At 35.3% G+C, this 23,118-nt stretch overlaps 1 protein-coding gene across 1 annotated transcript in view; it reads left to right on the top strand.

Moving 5' to 3' along the window:
* Window positions 1-23,118, top strand: part of LOC142349947 (pre-rRNA-processing protein TSR2 homolog) — a 127,222-nt gene that overhangs the window by 75,253 nt on the left and 28,851 nt on the right. The gene's annotated exons all lie outside the window — the stretch shown is intronic.

The following is a 23,118-nucleotide window of genomic DNA, read 5'->3' as shown; positions in this document are numbered from 1 at the left end:
GTCACTTTCGGACCAAAGATATATTTCGCGCAGAAAGTTATGAGTTGCATCATTGGAAAGCCCGGTGCGTGTGTAGATTTTTTATTCGGATTTTTCGAATTTCGTCTGTTTCGAAGATTTATCAAATTTCGTGTACATCGACCGAGTTACACTACTCTTTAATTTTCGGACTTTTTGCTCAAATTTTGGCCTATTTTGCTGACATTTTTGAATTGAAAGAAGTTTTGGATTTCAATTTAAGAGACCACAAGGGTTGCGGACTCATTTGACCTGATCCCTTCTTCAATAATTTTGGCTTTTTCGATTTATGACTTTTTAAATTTTTTTGAAAGACGAATTTTTAATGAATTTTATATAGATTTATCTAAGAAAATTATATTGTTATTTTTATAATCTATTCCAGAAGTTGTTGTATTACTTCTAAATTAACGTCATTTATTTGCAACCGTAGCAAACGAGATCTATTTGCTACTGTTTAACAAAAAAAACATTGGGACCATCTTATCTATTCTTACGTGACTTGACATAGTATAAATGGAAATATGTAATTTTTAATTCAAATGAAAAAAAATATGGTTTTATGATTTACCAAACGACCTTCTTAGGGCTCTTTTCTGTTATTGCCCCCCAGCCTTATATAGCCTGTCTATTTGCACCCCCCAAATATGTTCTTTTTGGTCCTTAAGAGATCCTTTATTTTAGTCATAATAAATTGCCGGTACCGCAATTTATATACAATTAACATATACAATTATATACCGTTTCTATATAATTGTATATGTAAGTGTACGAAATGCAACCAATATGCTATAACTTGTATAAGTGGGGGGTGCAAACGGACGTGGGGGGGCAATAACAGAAAAGAGCCCTTCTTAGGTCTTTTCTGTCAAAGTTTCAAATGAATCTTTTTCTGTTACAAAAGTTTGGAAAACAGCTGGACGTCTAATTAGGTAATCAGCGGATTGATTTCCTCGCTATTGTTCCATTGGGATAATTTAGCTTAAGCGAAAAAGCCATTTGTTTCTGATTAAAGTTAACCCAATGCTATTTTTATTATTGTTCGATTCTCCTTTTTAAATTGCAGTTACAAAATGAGTAGTACAAGATAATATAATTCATTGATTATTATTACACGTACCCGAAGAATATTTGAGAAAAAGTATGGCGGGAGATTTTTTCAATACATGTTGACTAACTGCAATCGCGTTTTTATTTGTTGAATTTTCTCATTGTTTTTCAATTATCTTGATTTTATGCTCAATTTAGCATTCTTTAGCAAACAATAAATGAAATATATTTACTTTAAGCATTTTTATTGCGCACTGCTGCTTGTTTGAATCCATATTTTTCTTCCAACCAGTTGAACATTCGCTTTTTTAATGAGCCGCTCTTTCGCATATTGTATGAAGAAATGTTCACTAAGACAAATTTTTGGTCGAAATTTACAATGACAAAGTGAAAGGTGTATCTTCCCGTTGCACCTCCTATTATGAAAAACTTTGAAGATTTTGTAATTTTTTTTCCTTATGACGTTTGCGTTTCTGTGTTCATGTCAATTAGTGTTGTGACCAATTTTCGTGAAAACGCTTCTTGGAATATCGTAACTTTGACCAAGAAATCCGTTGATGGATTTCAAACTGTTCCCTCGTTTATTGTCTTACATGCATAGCTTATTGTTTCATAAAAAGTGGCAGGTCATTGATTGACAAAAAATCGCGTCATACAGACTTAAAAATGTATGTTTTTTAGTCAACAATTTTTGAGGATTTTTCATGTCAAGTTTGAGTGATGATGTTGATCTCCTGAAATACAAACTGAAGCGGAAAAAGTGATTTTGCTGCCTAAAGTTTTTTCTGATTTGAAAGTAGAGTAAGAAAACAGTGTTGTAACAAAAAAAATCGTTTCTTGATTGTTGCTTTTTGTTAAATTGCGGCAATTTGACTTTTTTTTAAATAATTGTTTTCAAAGTGGATTCCTCAGCAACTTGACGGTCTAGCGGTCATCTGGACAGTGAAAATTTTATATTTGTAATTCAGTTTTTGCCCTATAGTTCACATTTCGTCATTTTTTTGTCACGATCCTCGTAATTACACAAATTTCAATCAACGATTTTAGTCTGTCACTGTTTCTGAACATATTTTTGTTTTCAATTTTGGTAAGTTTGCTGATTGTTGCAATTAGTTTTCATCACACTTAAACCTGACATTCACTGAATTCAATTGGAAAACTTAAGTACAATGAAAACGAAGTAAAATGCTCAGAAGAACACCTTGTTGAAGCTTTTTTATTACAAACTGTTTATTCGAGTTCTAGTTGTTACCATGCGACAATCAGTCAATTGATTCCGATTTTCAATTTCTAAGCAGATAAATTCGGTATGGCAACCATTAATTTCTGATAGTTAGATTTGAGTTCGATGCAAATCTTGGTTTTCAAAATAGCTTGTTGACTAGATGAGCAGACAAGTTAATGATAATTCTAGCTTGTGTGCTTAAAAACATAATCAGTCGTATGATTACGTTTTTGTGCAGACAAGCTAGAATTATCAATAATCTTACGGTTCTACTTGTCTGCATCACTGTTAGTGCACTGGCAACTATGGTACTTATTTTACAGACAAAAGCAATTAAGGAGTGTGTTTCAAGGGGATTTATATAATTTTGATTAGATATAATGTGAAGGTGCGTCCTGATAGGTTTAAAAAAACTTCTTAAACATATTTGACGTGTTAGATATGAATTGTTTTTGTTGATTTCTGATTTGAATTTAGGCCAGTATTGTTGTTTTAACTAGGCGACTAACAGCTGCTGTGAATCAAATTGTTTTGTGTTAGTTTTGACTTGAGATAATAATCGCGTGATTAAAAGTTTGCTGTTTTATTGCTCTTGAACGACGTTTTGAACAATTATTGTAAACGTTTGTCTCTTTTTGTTGCAAAAAAAATGTTAGTTCTATCTAACAATCTTTCGATTTAACTTCTCGAGAGTGACTTTTTCACTCTTGTTGTCTTGATTTTTGCGTGACCTTTAAGTGCTCTTATTCAGAAATGAAGATTTCAGTTTCTAATCAGAAAGTGATTATAAGATGAGCTAGAACAAGTGCACGATTTCAGTCTTTTACGCCGGCAGTCAGGCGTTCGAATCCCTCCTTGGATGGAATTTTTTGCACCTATAAAAATATCGAGGCCTCAGCCCCTCTGCATGTTCAAGAGCTAATTGTCCAACGTTAGTCAGTTTGTTAATTTATAGTGGTTTAATCATCTCATTGTTTTGAGTTTTATTAATTTGAAATTATATTGAACGATTTTTTATATTGTTTGTGCTGTTGCTGTTTTACACCGTCGATTACTTTTACCTTTAATCCATTGTTCAAAGTTAACCGGCGAGGATCGAGCTTTTTTATTGAAGATTATTTATAATTGAAGGCTGTTATTTAATTGCAAATTTTCTTCGCGTTTGTTTACGAGGAATCTTTGGGTTGCGTCGGAAGTGAATTTTCATCTTCGTTTCTGGCATGAGGCGATTGACATAATTAAAAATTTCCTACTTATTTAAGTTTTTAAGAGTGATCGGCTTGGTTAGTTGTACCCATTTTTTTTCACCTAATACTCAGGTCTCATTAATGTTAATGATTGATTTTCGAGATTTGTTTTGACCTATTTCACAACGAAGGCTGCGACATGAAGTAAAGCGAAGCCCTCGGTTGTGTCATGGTTTTTTCGTCAAAATACTATGCGGTTCACTGATATTCAAAGTTAAGAAGTAAAGAATTTTCTGTAGCCTTTTCATAGAATAGTCGATAGGAAACAAAATAGAAGTTGTGAAAGTCGACAACTTCTGCAACATTTTCCTGGCACCAAATAGTTCACAAGACTCAACAGTCGGGGACCGCAACTTTTTCTCGAAGGGAAAAGGTATTTTGAAAACATAACCGAGAAAACTGACAATTTTGCTTTTTCCAGCCACCTAATAGTGTAAAATATTTTTTGCAAATATCTGGAAACTCGACAACCTCACAGCAACCAAAGATTTTTAACTTCTATTCTTCCATTATGTTGAATGCAATAATTTACATCTTCCTTTAAGATTACCTCAAATCATTTTTTAGATTGGTTACTACTTCGAGTGAGTTCCAGAATAACTTATGGCTTGGCTTATATTAAAATGCTCGGCCTGTATTGTATCATCATCCATAAAAGCGATTTTCAAAGACACTTTTTTGTATCATTTTCTGAAAACGTCTCCTGCATTGCTTAAAGTAGTCTGCTATAAAAACATTTTGAATTGTAAGTTAGGTGGGACAAGATTTCTTTCTGCACATCTCTACAAATTTCACGTTCTGGATCGATCCGACTGTATTTGACCATTTCATTTTATTCCTTTCTGATTGTTTACTTTTTCGTCCATCCCGCAATGTTTCCTTTTTTATGTACTTAATGGCGTAATAATGGTTTAGCTTGGGATTTTAAGCATTCCTCCCCTACTCTTCCATTTATAAAATATAGTGGAGGAGCTTGAGGTTTTAAGTCTGCCAGCGCAATAAATTTCTTCACTCGGTGAATAATGCCAGCGCACAGTGGAGGCTTTGTTGATTTTTGATCTCCTCTTTTTTGATTTTTTAAAAAATAGTTTGATCTAATCGAGAACTAAATTATCAACAAAAATTTTTGTTTTCATTTTGCTAGTGTGTTGAGTCACAAATGGTTACCTCGTTTGCCTTCTGACTTCATAATTTCAATTGTGTCCTAATTTCTAATAAAACCTCGAGTGCTGAACTCTACACCTGCTTCATGGAGATAACTTGTCAGAGGGTGACCGGACAATAGATCACACGGACAATGGATCGATAACCAATAAAATTGAGACCGTAGATCGAAAATAATTCTCTATACTCGTTGGCTTAAATTAAGTGTTTTTTGCAAGTTGACGTGAAATTACCGCATTATGCCTTAGCGGCCCGTACGACGTGATATGAATATGTTACGCACTGATTTTTAATATTATTCCTCGTGGTGTTATTGAGGTTTATATTAGAAGTAATTAACTTAAATAATTGGCATTTTACAAGGACTTATTTTGGTGTTTCACAGTGCGATTTTTAGCAGATATATTTTGAATAAAATTAGCTAGTAATAGCCTTTTATTGAGCGGTTCAGATGCGTGATATATCCACTAGTTTGCCTTGCATTTTTGTGTTAAGTTAGTCGCTATTTCATCTGTAACTTAATTTATCAAACTTGGAGGTTTTCAAGAGAATTTCCAGTTCAATCTTTAATTATTTTTAGCAAGAATTATTTAATAATTTTAACAAGAAGTTTCTCAAGTTTATCAAGTTTTTATAAGATGATAGGCAACTGATTGTCAGGCTGGTTCTCCGGTGTTCTGGTCATCGTAAGTTCCGCAGGGCTGTGCCTTGAGTTGTATTGGTCCTTCGTAAATATTTACTGATCTACAAGTTGGGCAATTTCCGGCTTTTGTACGTCTCTTGATGTTTGTTAAGTACATATACAATTCCGTATTAGCACCTACTTTATCAGAATAATTACTTCACCAAGTACATAATCTCTCATGAAGTTATTTACTAGTTATGTGAATTTATCTTCAAGAAACTCAAAAAAGTAAATATTGAGGCTTTTAGGCACTTGATATGTTTGCTAGTAAACTGTCACTCTGCGGTTGTTTTTCGTAAACATAAACAAATTAGAGGTTACAGGCCTAGACGGAAATATTGGCTTTATATGGCCTTGAAACTGAAAGAATATTAATTAATATAAAGCACTTAATTAAAGATATTTAAGGAATATCATCACGTAACTATGAGGGACGAAATAGGGGCGTGACACTACCGGATTTTATGAAAATTTTCCATGAAAATTTTAGAGAAAGAACTGGGGTTTTACAATTTTTCTATAAAACATATAATCTGCACGAGTATGAGAGTAAACATATTTTTGTTGGAGCCACCCAATTTATGTTTTCTTAGAAAAGAGTTTAGGAACGAAAGCATTTAAGTTAAATATAATGAAAGAAATTAAAGAAATAAAGTTTAAGTTAAGACAAATGGAGATAAAGGTTAACGTGAGGAAAGTGAAGACAAGCATAAGAGCTTTGAAGGAACGTTAAAGATGTGAAAGTGCGCTAATTTCAGAGTAAGGAGTGAAGACATAAGTTTAAAGTTAAGATTAAGAGGAGACATTGAATTAGCACTGGAAATAATCATGGTTATTTCTTTGAATAATGGCTCTAAACTTGGTGTTGGGAAAACACATATGGTCGAACTGAATGGATGGTTTAAAGCACTGGTTTAGGTTGTGGATTGGAGTACTAGTTTGAACTTATAAAGCACTGATTTATAGAACTTAATGAATGAAGGGATATTTTAACTGTTAAAAGAATAATACTTGTCAAACTTATATAAGACTTTCAAGAACTCAAAGAATACTCTCCTCTCGGGGTTGAGCTCGATTGTCCAGTTCTTCTTCTGTGGTAGTTTGTTCGTCTTCTGTATCAAATTTGTCTGTTTCATGTTGAAGATGCACTTTTTAGTTGGACAGTTGAAGAGTTGAAGGAAAATTTGAAGATTGTTCTCCCTATGAACAAAACTGATGCCACTTGCGGAGAAGTCTCAAGTTTGTCTCTTCTGGTCGTCGTTTATATTGTCCGAATGGTTGTCATTGGAATGCTGTCGTTGATGAGAGGAGAACTGTGATGCATGCTACTCGTGCAATAATCTTCCACCTTTTGGCTTTTCGTGAAGCCTTTATGGACTTATGCATTGTATCTATGCAGGGTGGTTACTTCACTCTGTTTTTGCTGGATGATGTGTTTTAGGTCAGGCTACTCACTCTGAGCAAGATCAAGAGCTTTTTTCCTTTATTATCCTTCACTTGGACTCGTGAGGTCCTGTTCGGGGAGAAAGGAAAAATATCTAAGAAAACAATTTTCATCACTTTGTGCACGAGCTCTTCAGTTTCCCTTTTCATTGTGTTTTACAAGCTTTGGCAATTTGTCTGCCTTTCGAGCATAAAATGAACGGAAAGCTGTGGTGATGTATGTGCAGTTCATTGACAGCAATATGTTCATTCTCTGAAAGTTTGGCTGAAAGTTTCCCTCAGTGGGCAGATATCCAAATGGAACTCGATATTGTAAAACTTTTGCAATATTTTTGGTTTTGTGACCAACTATTGCTGTTATGACATGTTATGGTGATTCCTTTTGTTCGTTCGCCTACTGGATTCAGACTTCTAGGTCTAGTTTTCTCAATATGGCACTTGTTTATGTGATGTTTACTCATTTCAGGTGTACTCTACTTTTGGGTCATGTGTGTTGATGTGTGTATTTATTAAGATTACTACTAAATATGGTGTTGAAACATGTTGAAGTGTGGTTATTTGGTTGAATGGTGGGTGTGTGATGATGGGGATAGTGGTTGGGGGGGTTCGAATTTTGCAGTCTTTACATGTTTTTGCGAGTTTTTCAGGGAGTAAATAGGGGAAAATGGGACAGTTAGTGAGTGTTTAACTAATAAGTAGATGTCAGTGGTAGTAGTGACTGAGTGTTATGGCTTTTCAGCGTTGTTCGGTGCGTGTGTTATCAGTTAGTGCCTGAATTTGCTGAGTGATAAGGGTGTGCTGATGGAAATTAACTAGTTTTAGTTCAATTCTTTTCATTATCATCTAGTGTAGTTGCAGTCATTGGTGAGTTTTTACTTATTATTTGTCAATTGTAGCTTTGTTAATTGGATTAGAATGTTGGAACTAGCAGCTGTGAAGTGGGTGAGCATGTGGTAACATTTTAATTGCAGTGTGTGACTTTATAATGACATATTTGTGAAAGTGAAATTTTGGTGACATCACGACTTTTTTGAATTTTGGGCATTAACTTTAATTTACTTGTGAATTATTGATCATAGACTGGTTCTAATGGTTCTAGATACTTAATCTGGTTGTTGGCAGCACTTGTGAGTAATTTGGACTGGTTTGGAAGAGTATTTGTTACTAATTTTCACATGTAATTTTTTCGTAATTTTGGCCATTTTTCCGCATCAGGGCTAGTGTGGCAAATATGTGAATTTTTTCAATTTTTATTAAACTTTGGGCAAATTTTTTGGCTTAGCCCACTCAGTAGACATCGGTGGGGAATAACTATGCTATAAATTCAGGTTTTTGGGCACTTTTTGGTCAACTTTTTTACTGATGTATGAGAAACCGAAAAAGGCGAAAAATTGAGGGCTCCAGCGTCGCTCAATTTTTGAATTGCTCCAATCGGGCTCAAAATTGGTAGGTCGTTTCAGTGGCTTAAAAAACCCTGCAGCGCAAAAATTTGGCGCAATTTAAGCATTTTTCGCAAAGTTATGATTGTTTTCGTGATCTGAATCTGGCTATTTTTGGATCATGAAATTTCGGTCTAAATAAGTCTTCACTGTTCATACATTATCGGTATTAAATGGTTAAAATGGTACTGTCTGTGCTTGGTACTAATGTATATTAGTGAATTATAGGGTTTGAAGCTATTTATCGGGTCAGAACATTGATTTTTGCGTCCAAAATGCTAATTTTCAGGCATGATTTTTCCACTAATTGAGCTTCGTCGAGACATGTGTCAGTCTGGTGATTCTCTAGTGGCCTAAATCAGGTGCTAACTGTTAGTACTGATATCTGTGGCTATCAGGGGTAGCATTTTGGTAGGTTTGAAGTTGATTAACTTAGGTTTTATGCCAGATTTTCTGTGAAATTTACTGAATTTGTTCTTGTGATGCGTCATGTTTTGTGCATAAGTTGACATGGATTGAAGATGATTAATTTTTGGCGGTAATTGTGGGTCATACTAGTGAGTACTATGTTGGTTGCAGCTTTTGGTGTGGTTTAATGCATGATTTGACTATAATATGTTGAGTTTTTCACTTTAGAATTTTGGGCTAAATTTGATCAGATATGTGCAATTTTCGATTTTTTCACTTTTTTCAACATTTATGAATTTCTATGCAATTGTATGGGTTTATCAGGCTTGGAAACTGCTAGGGAGACTGAATTTTGGATTTGGGCTCATAAATCGGCTATTTGGTACTATTTTTCTGGTCTAAATCTGGCTCTGTTCTGACTAATTTGTGAAGAGTTTGGTAGGCTTCAGCTTTTTGCTATTATTTCAACATTTTACTTAACAACTTTCAATATTTTTTATATGGGCGTGTAGAACTTGAGCATACGGATGTTATAAGCTAATAATATCAGGTTTTTGATCAATATTTCGGATTTTATGAACTTGTTCGTAAATTTTCAGAAAGTCTCCAAAATTGAGGGGCCCAGCGTCACTCAATTTTTAAAATGCTTCGATTGAGCTCAAAATTGGTGAGTCGCTTTATCGGCTCAAAAGACGCTGCAGCGCAAAAATTTGGGCGGTTTCAACTATTTTTTTACGAGATACAACGTTTTTGCTGCAGTGAACCTGGGTTTTTTGGAAAGGCCCAGATAGGGGATAGGTTATTGGCTATGAGGCTAAGAAAACTTGTTCAAAATGAATGATATTGCTATGGTTGGACTGCTCATAAGTGGGGCTAACTGAATTAACAATAAAATTGGGCATATTCGGGTACTAAGATGCATTTTTGATCACTTTTTCTTGAAATTACACTCGATTTTTTGTGATTTTCGTTACTTTGGCAGTCTTTTCTCAGCTTGTATTGGCACTAGGGGGCTGGGAGTGCATTGTCTGAGAGATATAGATGTGGGAGTGCTGATGGTATGGTTAATTTTTGTCAGAAGTTAATATTTTTGACTTTAATGGGAAATAACTGATTTTTTCCTGACAAAGTTGTGGCGTTTTGAGAGCTTATTTGGGTTTAAGTCTTCAGGGTTGATACTGGGACGAGCTGGGACTGGTTTTTATGGTACTACAAGGCTAGTGGGGGGTTGCACTAGGATTGTAGGGTGTATAGGTGGCTTCAATCGGGTCATGTGGGAAATAAAATGACAAAAGTTTTGAAGCAGTGAATTGAAGCAAAAGCGCAATTTTCGTTTTTTAGCCAATTAAGCGCAATTATCATTTTTCAACATATACTTGGAAATATTGGGTTTTAACAGTTGTTTGGGGTTGTACCATGTGGGTGGCAGCTGGGAGTAGCTGCTGGAGGCATTTGGGACAGTTTTTGACATATTTTTGGGGTATAATTTACACTACATTTTAATCAATTTTAACACACTTTGGTAGGGTTCGGTATTTTTGTCATAACTCAACTTTTATTGATTTTTGACGGGATTTTTGGGTACTGGGATGTCAAGCGTGAGCAGTAGGATGGTCTAGGGCTATAAAATGGGTCAATTGAAGGTTTTTTGTAGGAGTTATCATTGAATTCGAGCGGATTCGAAAAGTGTCAAAAATTGAGGGCTCCAGCGTCACTCGATTTTTAAAGTTCTCCAAATCGCTTCAAAATTTGCAGGTCGGTTTCTCGGCTTGAAAAATGCTGCAGCGCAAAAGTTTGGGATGATCGGGGCATTTTTCACAATTTTATGACTAGTTTTCTGAAGTGAACCTAGGATTTTCGGAAAGGTCAACTTTGAGCTAAGTTTTTGGTACCTAGAACGGGTCGAGAGGGGTCAATTATAGCTGGAATCGCTTTTACTGGATGAGGGCTTTTCAGAACAATAGGTTAATCCAGGTTTGGACAAGTATTTCTTGAGATATATCAAAATAACTAGGATTTGAGGTCGAAATTTTGGGCTTTAGGGCTAAGTTGCTCAGGCTTGTTGGGCTTTTGGGGCAAATAGAGGGTACTGCTAGACTGTACTGGGTCTGTACATGCTAGTGGATTTAGATGGTTATGGGTAGAGGGTCGAAGACTTGACATATAAGCTCAAAAATGATGTTAAAATCCAATTTATCGTAGCCACTGGCGAGTTTTGGAAGACTTAAGTGTGAGATTCCTGCATCTATTACTATTTCTCTCAGTTCATAGAGACTTGCTATTACAGATTCATATGTGGGTTTGTGGTAGTATCTGAATTTAGTAACTAAACTGAAGATATAACGTTCGGAAATGGGGTCGAAGTAGATTAAAACTGAGCCAATATCTGGTGGATATCTAAGTCTAATTGCACTTGGGGTTGCTGGGTACCAACTTTTGACTTGTCTGGCTAATCCTTTTGCCATTGCAAGGTCTGCTGATATACAGTGTGCAAAAGAGTGTGGAGAGTAGAAGATATCTGTTGGTGAACTTAAATATGTTGCATTTATTTCTTGACTAAGGTGATTTAAGTTTTGATTTGAAGAGCCTGGTGAAGAGTTTTTTGTTTGAGATCTGGTTACTGGTTTGTTTGCTGAACTGCTGGGCTTTTTCCCTGAATATTTTGCTATACTTGCTCTAACTTGATCTAGTTTTGTCTCGCTACTTGGTGTTTTTGCTTGTTTTGATGCTTGTGCTGAGGCTTTTATTGCTTCACGTTTTTCTTCTTGTTCTAATCTGGCTCGTGCATTTTTTGGTCTAGGACTTCCTGATCTTCTAACTTGGTTTTGTAGGTAAGGGTTTGTTCTATCTTCTTTATGCAACATTATTTCTCTATCAAATTTAAATCCGCGTACATTTTTTCGCCGTTGGTAGTCTAGTGGTTTGAATGCACTTTTCTCTGGTTTTCGTTTTGGATTATAAGGTCGCGCTCTTATTTTTCTATCAGTTAAAGCAAATTGTTCTTCGTGTGTTTCTGGGGGTGATTCAATATCGAATGGTACTATTGACGGTTGTGGCTGTTGAGCTGGTAGAAACATTTCATCATCTGATGAGGATGATACTAGAGGAACACGAACTTCTGGTTCTTGCTGTCTAATTTCATCTGCAATTAGTGGATCAACTGGTATTCTAGCGATTTGTTCTGCGTCTAGGTTCAGGTCAGCTAGGTTTTCGTCTGAACTCATAATTTCATCAAATAGATTTGGAATTGCATCATCTGAACTTGAGGAGTCAAATACTGGAAGTTGGACTGGCGCAGTTCGTGGTCTAACTGCTGGTGCTACTATTCTTGGTGGGGCCGGTGGTGCTGCTGGAGGTGCTGCTGCTGCTGGCCCTGCTAATGGTCCACCTAGGGGAACATTTATGGTAACTCTGACTGGGTCTGGTTTCACTTTCTTGGATTGTTGTATCTCTGTTTCTTGTTCATTGATTAATTCTGGGATATGTTTATCAAAAAGATCTGGTTCCATGTGCTGTCTTCTAGATGGATCTGGTTGAAAGTTTACAGGGTTGATGACTTCGAGATCTTCAGGGGTTTCACTTGGTTTAATGGGCTTCAGTCTAATGCGATGCACACATTGGGTGTAATTCGTATTTACTTTTCGAATAATGTAATTGGAATCAGTAAGGACTTTTTCTACTTTATATAGCGGTAGCCATTTCTGAACTTGGGAAGCTATTACTGTTGATTGTTCTAGTAGCTTAGGGTTTAAAAGTAAACAGAATGATTTTTCCAGAATCGGTTTTGCTGATGCTTTTTGATCATAAAACTTTTTGTACTTCAGGTATGCGGTCGTCAATTTTTCTTTGTTTTCTCCAAACTTTTGCATCATGGCATCTTGCAGTTCATTTACAAAATCCGAGTTTACTGCTACTGCATCCATTACTTTTCTAGAGAACCTAATGTCGAGGGGTTTTATGGGTTCTCTGCCATGGAATAAAGTTGAAGGACAACAATTTGTCGCTGAATGATATGAAGTATTATGAATAAAAGTTGCAAGAGGAACATATTTGTGCCAGTCTTTCCATTGTTCCTCAGTATTGAGTTTTAATATTCGTTTCAGTGGTCCGTGAGATCGTTCTACTGCTCCAATAGTTTGAGGGTGCTTTAGTGAGGCATGTTTTAACTTTACTTCTAGTAAACTTGCTAATTCTGACATTAATTCAGAAGTAAAGTTTGTTCCTAAGTCACTAAGTATTGTTTGAGGAATGTAGCTGTGTTGGAAGAACACCTTTACTAGTTCTCTGGCTACTGTATCAGCATATCCATTGGTTAACGGAACTGCGAATAGGTACTTTGTAAATACATCTATTCCACTCAAGACATACTTATATTGTGATGACTTTAGGGGGCCTACTAAATCTATTTGTAGCATATCTCCTGGGTATGATTGTAGAGAACTGACTGGTTGTAACTTGGGTGTGATGTGGCTTTTTGGTATTCTGTTAAGTTGAAGACAAGTGAGGCAATTTTTGATGAAACTAATGAAATGTTCGGTGAAGCCTGGTTAATAGAATCGCTTTCTGAATTCCTGAATTGTTGCTTTAATGCCTAAATGTCCTGCTGTTTGTGAATTATGGAGCCTGTATATAGTCTCTTTCCACAAATGCTTAGGTACGCAGAATTGTTTATGAAGTACTTTTCCAGTATCATCATAGAAATTCCGGTATAAGACATTCCCTTCAAGAATTAATCTGTTGAAATGCTTGTGGTACTTTTTTAAATTGGTTGAGGCATACTTTAAATCTGGTTGTTGATTATTTTGTTGTATCCAGCTTATTACTGTTCTAATGTCTGTGTCTTTTTGCTGCTCTTCTGCTAAATTGAGGCTAATTAAGTTGTCTGTAAGATCTGGGAACTCATCTAATGGATTTGGGTACTCAATTAAATTTATTTCAGTTTTTCTTTTAAGTTTAAATAGCCCTTGAATTTCTGTGATTGGTGAAATATTTTGTTGTTTTTTATAATGTTCGTAAACTCCGAGTTTTTTAAGGACTTCTAGTTCAGCGTTGATAGCTTCGTCATCAAAATTGTCAATATCAAATAATACGTTCAATTCAACATCAGGATTTTGTGCTTCTGTATCAATTTCTATTTCTCTGACTGGAATTCTATCTGTTAATTTTAGAGACATTGTTGCTGTTTTGTCGCTCTCCATTCTAGAGAGGAAATCTGCTGCGTAATTAGCGCGTCCAGGAATGTGAGCAATTACTATATTAAAGGCGAGTATTCTGTCTAAACAATTCCAAAGAGATGGAGGTATTACTTTTGACTGAAAGAATTGTGTAAGGCTTTTGTTGTCGGTGAGTATAATTACTTGTTTGCTTGATCCCCAAATGTAGTGTGAAAAGTAGTCCAGCGCGTAGTACAAAGCTAGGAACTCTTTGTAATAAATTGAGAACTTTAATTGTGTGGCATTAAACAAATGCGATCCAAACGATACGGGAGCGTATGTTTTCTTTTCTTTCTTTCCTGTTTCATTTACGTAGTCTTCCACCATTAGTACAAAACCTGCACCGTGGTAACTAGCGTCACAAAGAATTACATACTGCAAGCCTGGTTTTGGCAGTCGCAATGTTACATTTGTTGCTTCCATTAAATCCTTCTTTATTACTTCTAATGCTTTTACATGTTCTTCTGTGGTTTCTATCACTGCATCCTTCTTCAGGAGCTTATAAAATGACATTAGTTTTTCACCTAGGTTAGGGATATAATTACGGAAGAATTGCGTGAAGCCGATTAGTCGCTTTACTTGTTTTGTTGTTTTTGGCATTTTGAATTTATCAAGAAATTTAGTTATTTTCGACTTTTCTGGTGATATTCCTTCTGTACTGATGTTATTTCCAAGGAATTTCATTGTGTCTGTTGCTATTTCACACTTTTCAGGTGACAATTTCAGTCCCGATTGACGTATACATGTAAAGATTTCTCGTAAAGAGGGTACCAATTGTTCAAAACTTGTTACTGCATTTCCAATATCATCCATAAACTGGGTACAATTTCCTGAAGCTAGGCATGGGTCCAAGTAATGTCTAATAAAGGAACTAAATCCTGTTACTGACTTATTCGATCCTTGTGCAAGACATTTATGCATAAGTTCTCGAAGCGAAGTTAAATGCTAGCAGTTGCACTGATACATCGTCTGCCATTTGCACACAGTGATATGCTTGAGAACAGTCCAGTTTCGTAAACAGTTTTTCCCCGCAAAGTAGTTTATTGCGTCGCTCATGTTCGAAATCGGGAAATTCGTATTCACGTAGTCATTTTTCAGCAAATGATTTACTTTTCTCAAGTCAATTAACAGTCTAAGTCTTCCTGAGTTCTTTCGTTGTGCAAAAAGAGGACTACTATATCTTGATTGAGACAAAGTTGTTATCAGTCCGTAATAATGCATTAATGCTAGTTCTACTTGCAACTCATTTCTCAGATGGACAGGCGTTGGAGGTCCTTGTTCATAAACTGGTATGCTTCTTTCTGGAGTTAACTTTATTTTCAAATCAGTATTGTATCCGACGTCAAATCTATGTTTTGCGAAAATGTCACTGAATTCAACTAATAGTTCACCTACTACTGCTTTTTGCTCATCATTAAGGGCCGATTTCTCCCACGGAAATTTGCTCAAAAAGGTTATTTTGTCCTGTTGGTTACCCTTTGGATCTAATTTCTCCATTTCTTGCAGTTTTAGCAGTTGCTCAAAGATTTCTCTCTGCAAGGGCGACAAATTTGTCGGATCTGGGCACGTTTCAGGTGTTGGGAACCACAATTTTTCATATTCTGGCGCAGATTTTATTCTGAATTAGTTGGTTTATTTCTGTTAAGTAATTTTCGCTCATTTTTGCAACATTAATTAATTGAGGATCTACTTCTAACAACTTTTCAGCTTGATCTGATGTTAAGAATGAGAATTTGGCTATTTCTTCGCCTTTATTTATGGTAATTGGGTGGTCAGTAATGTTCAGGACATAGATATACAGAATGTTATTTTCAGCAACTTTACTTAAAGAGGATGTTAATATTACTTCGCTATCTTTTTCAAAGATTTCATTTGGAATTATTACCCCACAAAGGTCAGTGAATGATTCCAGTTTGTCGTAGAGCTTGCATTCTAATACTGCTTGTTGATTTGGTTGTAGAACTTGCTTTTTCTGTGTATAAACTCCAAATTTTTTACGTTTTACAACTCTTCTGGGTTGCTTTTCTGGCTTTATTTCATTTATCTGTAGAGTTTGATCAGGGAATTTAATGTAACTTTGTCCTGGGCAGATGCTAACTTTATGTTTAACAAAGAATGGGTTGCCTAATATTAAAGGAGTTGTGACAATTAAAACAAGGAAATCTTCTGTAAATGTTTGTGTGCCCAATTTAAATGTAACTTTAATTGCTTTGTCAATTTTAACTATATTTCCGTTTGCCATTTTTACTTTATCTAGATCAGGCTTTTCTATTTCTGTTATGAACATGTGGTATTGGCTTTGGCGTGGGTTGAGGTACTTGTGTTGGGAGTTGCACAGGATAATTCATTTTACTTTTATTATTATTACTTTTGCGTTTTCTACGCTTTTTGTTACTTTTATTATAAACTGGTTCTATTGCTTTATCTAAACTATGACTAGACGTGCTTTCGTTATAATAATTAACTGAGTTTTTATAATTTTTATTTTGTTTTTTAAAGTTGGGTGGCTTTATTAGTTTTTTTGTCGATTAAATGGGTAATTCATACCTCTCATATTTCTATTTTGAGGAGTACATGCACAATTAAACTGGTTTGCTTGTTGACTACCATATAGGTTTTGGGCTGGCGCTGGGTTATCATAAACTATTCCCTGTCGAAGAAGATTTGCAGGGGTATTTTTAGTAGGGAACCGATAAATTGGTCTATTAACATAAGCTGGATGAACAAATGGAGGGCTATCTGAAGGTTCGGACCAATAATTCCGGGTTTGTGGCTGTTGATTATAATAGAATGGTCTAGGGGCATTAAATTGCGGTCTAAACTCTTGGTAATTATTGGCACGAGGGGCATACTGTTGCTGGGGCCGATAGTTTTGCTGAACTGGACGATAATTAGGCTGATATTGGGGGTAATTTGGTCGATAATTTTGATATTGGGGGCGGAAATTTTGTCTATAACTTTGTCTGCAGACTTGTTGAGGGTAATGTGGTGTAAAAATGTTTACTGGGCCTTGTTCTGGTGGCTCAATTTTAGGTGCTGATCTCTGCTCAAGTTTCTGCTCAAGTTGTTTCTGATTATTTGAAATAGTAGTTATTGCTTTTAACATTTTATCAGTGTTTGTTTCAGTTATTTCATTAAATCCGTCATCAAAGTACTCTTCTCTATTACACATCTCCCTTATTGCAATCTGTTGGCTAGCTAAGGTGCATAATTGATCAATGGTATCTGTATCTGGTCTTTCTAAGAGCTTAGGCTTAAGCCAATTTGGCATAGACTTAATAAAGAAGCGCTTTATTTCGTTTTTTCTGTTTTCTGACATCTGAAGGGCAGAATCTCTTGCTGCTGTCTCTCTTTCAAATCTACGAGCTTCTGGGTCACCATGTCCAGCTGGCGCTACTACTATTTCAGGTGCTGGATATGCTTTATTGGCTTCAGTTCTTAACTTTACTAAGAAATTTTTTACAGTGTCTGTTTTTGGATTGAACTTTTGGTTCTCTAACTTTATAATTCTGATCTCTCTCAAGTCATCCTGCGTGAATCTATTCCTTAGAGCTGTTATACTGTCTTCAAAGACTAGTCTGGTGGCCTCTGGTAAGGTTAAGAAGTATCGTAAAGCATCTCCTTTTAAATGTAATTGCAAAAAATTCGCTTGTTGCGCGGCTGCGATTGCTGCAACTCCGATTGCACCTGTTATTAGTTGTTCAAACTCGTTGAAGCTGTCCGTTTCTGATCCGGAAAAAGGCGTCATATTGATCTGCGCGTGTGCCATTTTGCTTTTTACCCGATTAGATTATATACTTTTCGTTCAATCAGTCTTATTTTCGTTCTAAAGTATTAAATAGCACACTTAACTTAACTTAATGGCGAGATTTAGGGGTTTTAAGAGATGAAAACAGTTAAATGAATAGCACAAGAATATCAGAAAAGAAACTACTGAAACCATTCGTTCAGAAAAGAATAAAGAAGGGTTGCTTATAAGCCTATTCCTAAAGCTCCGGTCGAATCGTCAGACTTATATCGTTGAAGCCGTATGGGCCGCCGAAGTCTCACCTCTAAAGAGTGCCCCTTAGTCTAGGAAAATTCGTGGGGACCACGACCGCACAGGCCTTGTGGACGCTGCACTCAGATAGGCAACAGCATAATTGACCGAAGTCACTGTTTGATTCATTAACCTCCGGAGCTGGGTGGGGAAAGGAAATATAATTGTTTTTATTTTGTTTAAATTTATGTTTTGCCCTCTTTTAGTTAATATTTAAGTGATGGTTTCAGTAATTTAGCTTATTCTGATGTTATCTGATAATTAGTGATGATGTTATCAAGGTTAATTTATTTATCAGATTGAAGTTTGTTACGGATAAGGCCAAATTTACGAGATTTCTGATTTAAACTTTTTAATGTCCAATAAATTGCAACACGTTTGTCATCTTTATCTAGCACATAAATAACGATGGATTTATAAGCTGAAGAGGAAAGAGCGCTTACTATCTGAGCTTGTGTTTTATTGCTGTTATGGGTGTAATTGATGTTATTTCCTTCAATATGTTCAACAAAATTGGGGGAAGCTCGGCAATTATTAATAGCGGGGAGAATTTGTTCTTTATAAATTGACATAAATAAAGCACCAAAGTTAATTTTACAAAATCATTTACTCACAATATCCTCGCTTGCAAATACCCTGTGTTGTTTTTGTCCGTTGTGACGGCTGTGGTTGAGTTTGTTCCAGTTATTGTCCACTCAAACACTTTTGAATTATTGTTGCTTTTTGTCCACAAAGACACAAGCACAGTTTCCACCCATTCTTTCCTTTGTTACTGCTTTCTGCATTATCGTCTTGCTCGGAAAGGATGTGCTGGATGCTAATCAGGATGATTGGAGGCTCTTAAGGTAATGAAGGAAAAGCGAAATAAGAAAATGTCGAAGAGAAGAAAGAAAATGTCGAATTTATCAAAGAATTATTTGGAATTTCGGTCCGTTAAACTGGGAAACAGTTAATAACTCCTGTCACCATGTTACGCACTGATTTTTAATATTATTCCTCGTGGTGTTATTGAGGTTTATATTAGAAGTAATTAACTTAAATAATTGGCATTTTACAAGGACTTATTTTGGTGTTTCACAGTGCGATTTTTAGCAGATATATTTTGAATAAAATTAGCTAGTAATAGCCTTTTATTGAGCGGTTCAGATGCGTGATATATCCACTAGTTTGCCTTGCATTTTTGTGTTAAGTTAGTCGCTATTTCATCTGTAACTTAATTTATCAAACTTGGAGGTTTTCAAGAGAATTTCCAGTTCAATCTTTAATTATTTTTAGCAAGAATTATTTAATAATTTTAACAAGAAGTTTCTCAAGTTTATCAAGTTTTTATAAGATGATAGGCAACTGATTGTCAGGCTGGTTCTCCGGTGTTCTGGTCATCGTAAGTTCCGCAGGGCTGTGCCTTGAGTTGTATTGGTCCTTCGTAAATATTTACTGATCTACAAGTTGGGCCATTTCCGGCTTTTGTACGTCTCTTGATGTTTGTTAAGTACATATACAATTCCGTATTAGCACCTACTTTATCAGAATAATTACTTCACCAAGTACATAATCTCTCATGAAGTTATTTACTAGTTATGTGAATTTATCTTCAAGAAACTCAAAAAAGTAAATATTGAGGCTTTTAGGCACTTGATATGTTTGCTAGTAAACTGTCACTCTGCGGTTGTTTTTCGTAAACATAAACAAATTAGAGGTTACAGGCCTAGACGGAAATATTGGCTATATATGGCCTTGAAACTGAAAGAATATTAATTAATATAAAGCACTTAATTAAAGATATTTAAGGAATATCATCACGTAACTATGAGGGACGAAATAGGGGCGTGACAGAATATCACAACCGAACAAAAAATCCCGACCGAAAATGTTACGCTCTTTTACAAAGGTGCTTAAATCTGACAGGGCAACATGCAACCTCAATAATGTCATTTTAGATCAATCCCACATTTTTCTTCCGCTCTTCTGTCCTTTCGATATTTTTTTCCTAGCAACTTATCAGAGATATTATATTTCCATGGCAAAAAAATTTTATAAGTTGGACGAAGTTCGAGTATCAATTTCGACATTTTGTTTCTTTTCGATTTCCCTACAGCTTGACTGGGGACCGGACAGTAAAACCAAAAGGATGTTAGATTGAAAGTCAATAGAAAGCGTATAATATATTCAAAGTGACAACTGTTCAGACAGTATCTATTTATTTTTAATTATCAAATCAGCTGATTTGAGCATGCCTCAGAGGCTCCTGGGACTTGATACAAATCTATCTCGAACGATAAAGTTTGCGCAGCAATCTTGCATTCTTTAACATTATTACCCACTGCAACGAATGACTAAATATCGCTTTGTCTTAATGTTTCAATTTAAGTTTTCGATTTGCTGTCCTGCGATCTAGTGTCCTGGTACCAGCTTGCCTTATCAAAAAAACTGCTTATCAGCAATTTTTTGTTCCAACATAACTTGTAACGGGGAATATATAGACCGTCTTTTTTCTGCGAACAAAATCGAAAACTGTTCTACGCATTCTTGAAAGATAAGATTAGTACCATGTAAAATCTTATCTGTAATTGCAAGTTTAGAATTCAAATTCAAAAAGAATTTTATAAATTTTAAGTTGATCCGTCCCCGCTGCCCTCTATCTCACATACACAAGCACACACAAACATACGATAACCCCACCATCATAATCAAGTTCGCCAAATATTGTTTTTAAAATTTTGTATTTGGTCTTCCTTCACAGCCTGCAGTCGTCAATTTAAGATTTCGTTTTTCTCAGCCTTTTCAGGTAGCGACTTTATCGGGTTTTTTATTAAATTTCATAACTTAAGCACAATAAAAATTAGAGTGAATTTCATTTTTTTAAAAGTTTTCACAATTTTGCTTTTGTAAATTTGTAACTTAATAGGCAAATAATTTGCCTTAAATTTAGGGGAAGAGTTAGCAGAACATTTAAGCAGCACAATAGTGCTTTTCGAAGATATCATTGAACTTTAAGCGAATTTCACGTCTTTCTGATAACTCTGAAAGATTTTGACAGCTTTTCTGCCCATCGACTCTGATTGTGTCGTACATATCAACCAAGGTTTCTGTTGGCCTTTAAAATAGCCAATTCGTAGTTTTTGACGAAGAGTTTTGAAGTTTCTTTGAATATTTTCTGTATGGGTTTCTGCCTGAATGGCCTAAGAATGATAGTTTAAGCTATCAATTTGCTGGTTTTCTAGCATAAAAAATGTTTTCGATAGTATAACACCAAGAACTGCACTAGTTTTAACTTGGCATTTGATCAATTGATTTAAAAATATTTCTATGGAACAGAATTGCTTTTGTTTAAATTCTTTGTGTCTTGTGGCTGATAAAAATGCCGTTGACGATATTAACTTGACAACTTCGTGATAAGAGCTTTTTTTTGTTTTGCTCCAAGCTTCATTTTGAATTTTTTCTTTGAAATTTTGCTTTCACCGAACAAAGGAAGTTTCTATTGCTGATTGGTTTGATCATTCGCTGAATTTTTAAGCAGTTACTATTATCTATTTTATAGGAACCGTGTTCTATAGAATGCTGAGAGTGCTTATTTCTGTCGTTGCCCGTATAATTTTAATTTCCATTTTTAGATTTGTTCGTTAGTTTGACAATGAAGTTGATCCTAGTAGTGGGGATTCTGAAATTATTTTACTCGTTTTTGTTGCTTAGTTTCACTGTAGTTCATGGAAAAATTGAACGTGAAGTAAAATTTTTAACCCAAAATTGTGCCTTTTTAAATTTTTGTCAAAACCTTGGTTTTCTTTTCTATTTGGTTCTTTTTGGAAGTTGGTAGACGTTGATCAACTTCTCGTACAGATGAAGGAGTTTCAGGTGTAGTTTGCGACTTGTGTGTGTGTGTTGCTAACGTTGAGTCTTACAACAGAAATAGTAATCATATTCGCAAAAGTTTAATGTTTTTAGGAACTTTTTGTCTGTGTTTTTTGTTAACTTAAAGAGCTTATAATGTTTCTCTATAGGCTCTAATTGATCTGTTGAGTAAAATTGAACAAATTAAAAATGAGTAAAGTGTTCGAATACAGTTCAATATTTTTATCAAACTTTGTAGTACTTGCATAATTTTTCAATTTTTTCACACTTGTAATGTTCTGTGGTCCCATATGTCCATCAAAGTTTTTTCTGGTCCGCTATTTGGATGGATTGTATCTTTTGACAAACAGAAGTAGGTTTAGAATGTTAAAAAATAGAAAAAAATTTATACAGTTTTTAATTTTTTCAATATATTCTCTCGTCTTTCTTGATTGCACTTGGCAAACAAAATTTTTAAAACGGGAAACTGTACTTTTGAGTAGATTTCCTGATTTAAATGAACGAAATCCGGCAGACCCCCGAAAAATAGCTGCCATTGATTCGCATATTACCGGGAAAAGTTATTTTGTACAGTAAATTATTAAATTGGAAAACTTATTGTACAGGAAATACTTTCAACGTGCGAACTCGCCTGTCTTTTTGCGAGGATACAGGGTTTAGTATCAATACCAACAATCACTAGGCATGGTATTTAAAACTAATTATAACCAGTTTAAAACAACGGGCATCTAAATCTAGGCTTTATGGGTGTATCCCGTTTCTATTGTTGATTTAGTTTTTTGGACTCCGTTGAATTTAGAGTGCTTGGCTAAGAAACTACTGTTTAAAATTGCTTTGAGCAGTTTGAGTGAAAAATGAAACGAGACTAGAGATGAAAAAAAGAAGATTTCAGACAAAATGTTGACACCAACAATGTGAACTAAGGTACAGTAAAACAAAATGTTTTGACGCGTAAAAGAATAGGCCCGCAACAATAACCGGCTGAGAAGATGAGAGCGGTAGTTAAACAACAGAGGATTTTCTGTCTCTTACAATTTTCAATTTTTATGCCAGTTTTTGCCTCTGATTGTTTTCGTTGTGTCAAGCAAGATTTTCATTAGATAGATTTTCTCTATTATTTTCGTGCGTTTCTGATATCAAACTTTCCTTGCAGTACCTCAATAACAGCAGCATCCACAATTGAGATTTCTTTTGTTTCTCTATGATTTGTTTAAACTTATTTTAGGGAGTTTAGCTCGTAAATGGCCACTTGTCTGATGTTCAAATCGGAATATCATTCAATTCTTTGGATTGATTGCTATTCAGGTCTTGCTGGAAGTTTCTGTGCCATGCTTAGAA

This window comes from Convolutriloba macropyga, chromosome 11 (assembly GCF_964194025.1).
Source record: "Convolutriloba macropyga chromosome 11, txConMacr16.3, whole genome shotgun sequence".
NCBI lineage: Eukaryota > Metazoa > Xenacoelomorpha > Acoela > Convolutidae > Convolutriloba > Convolutriloba macropyga.
This window is presented reverse-complemented; position numbering and strand designations above follow the sequence as displayed.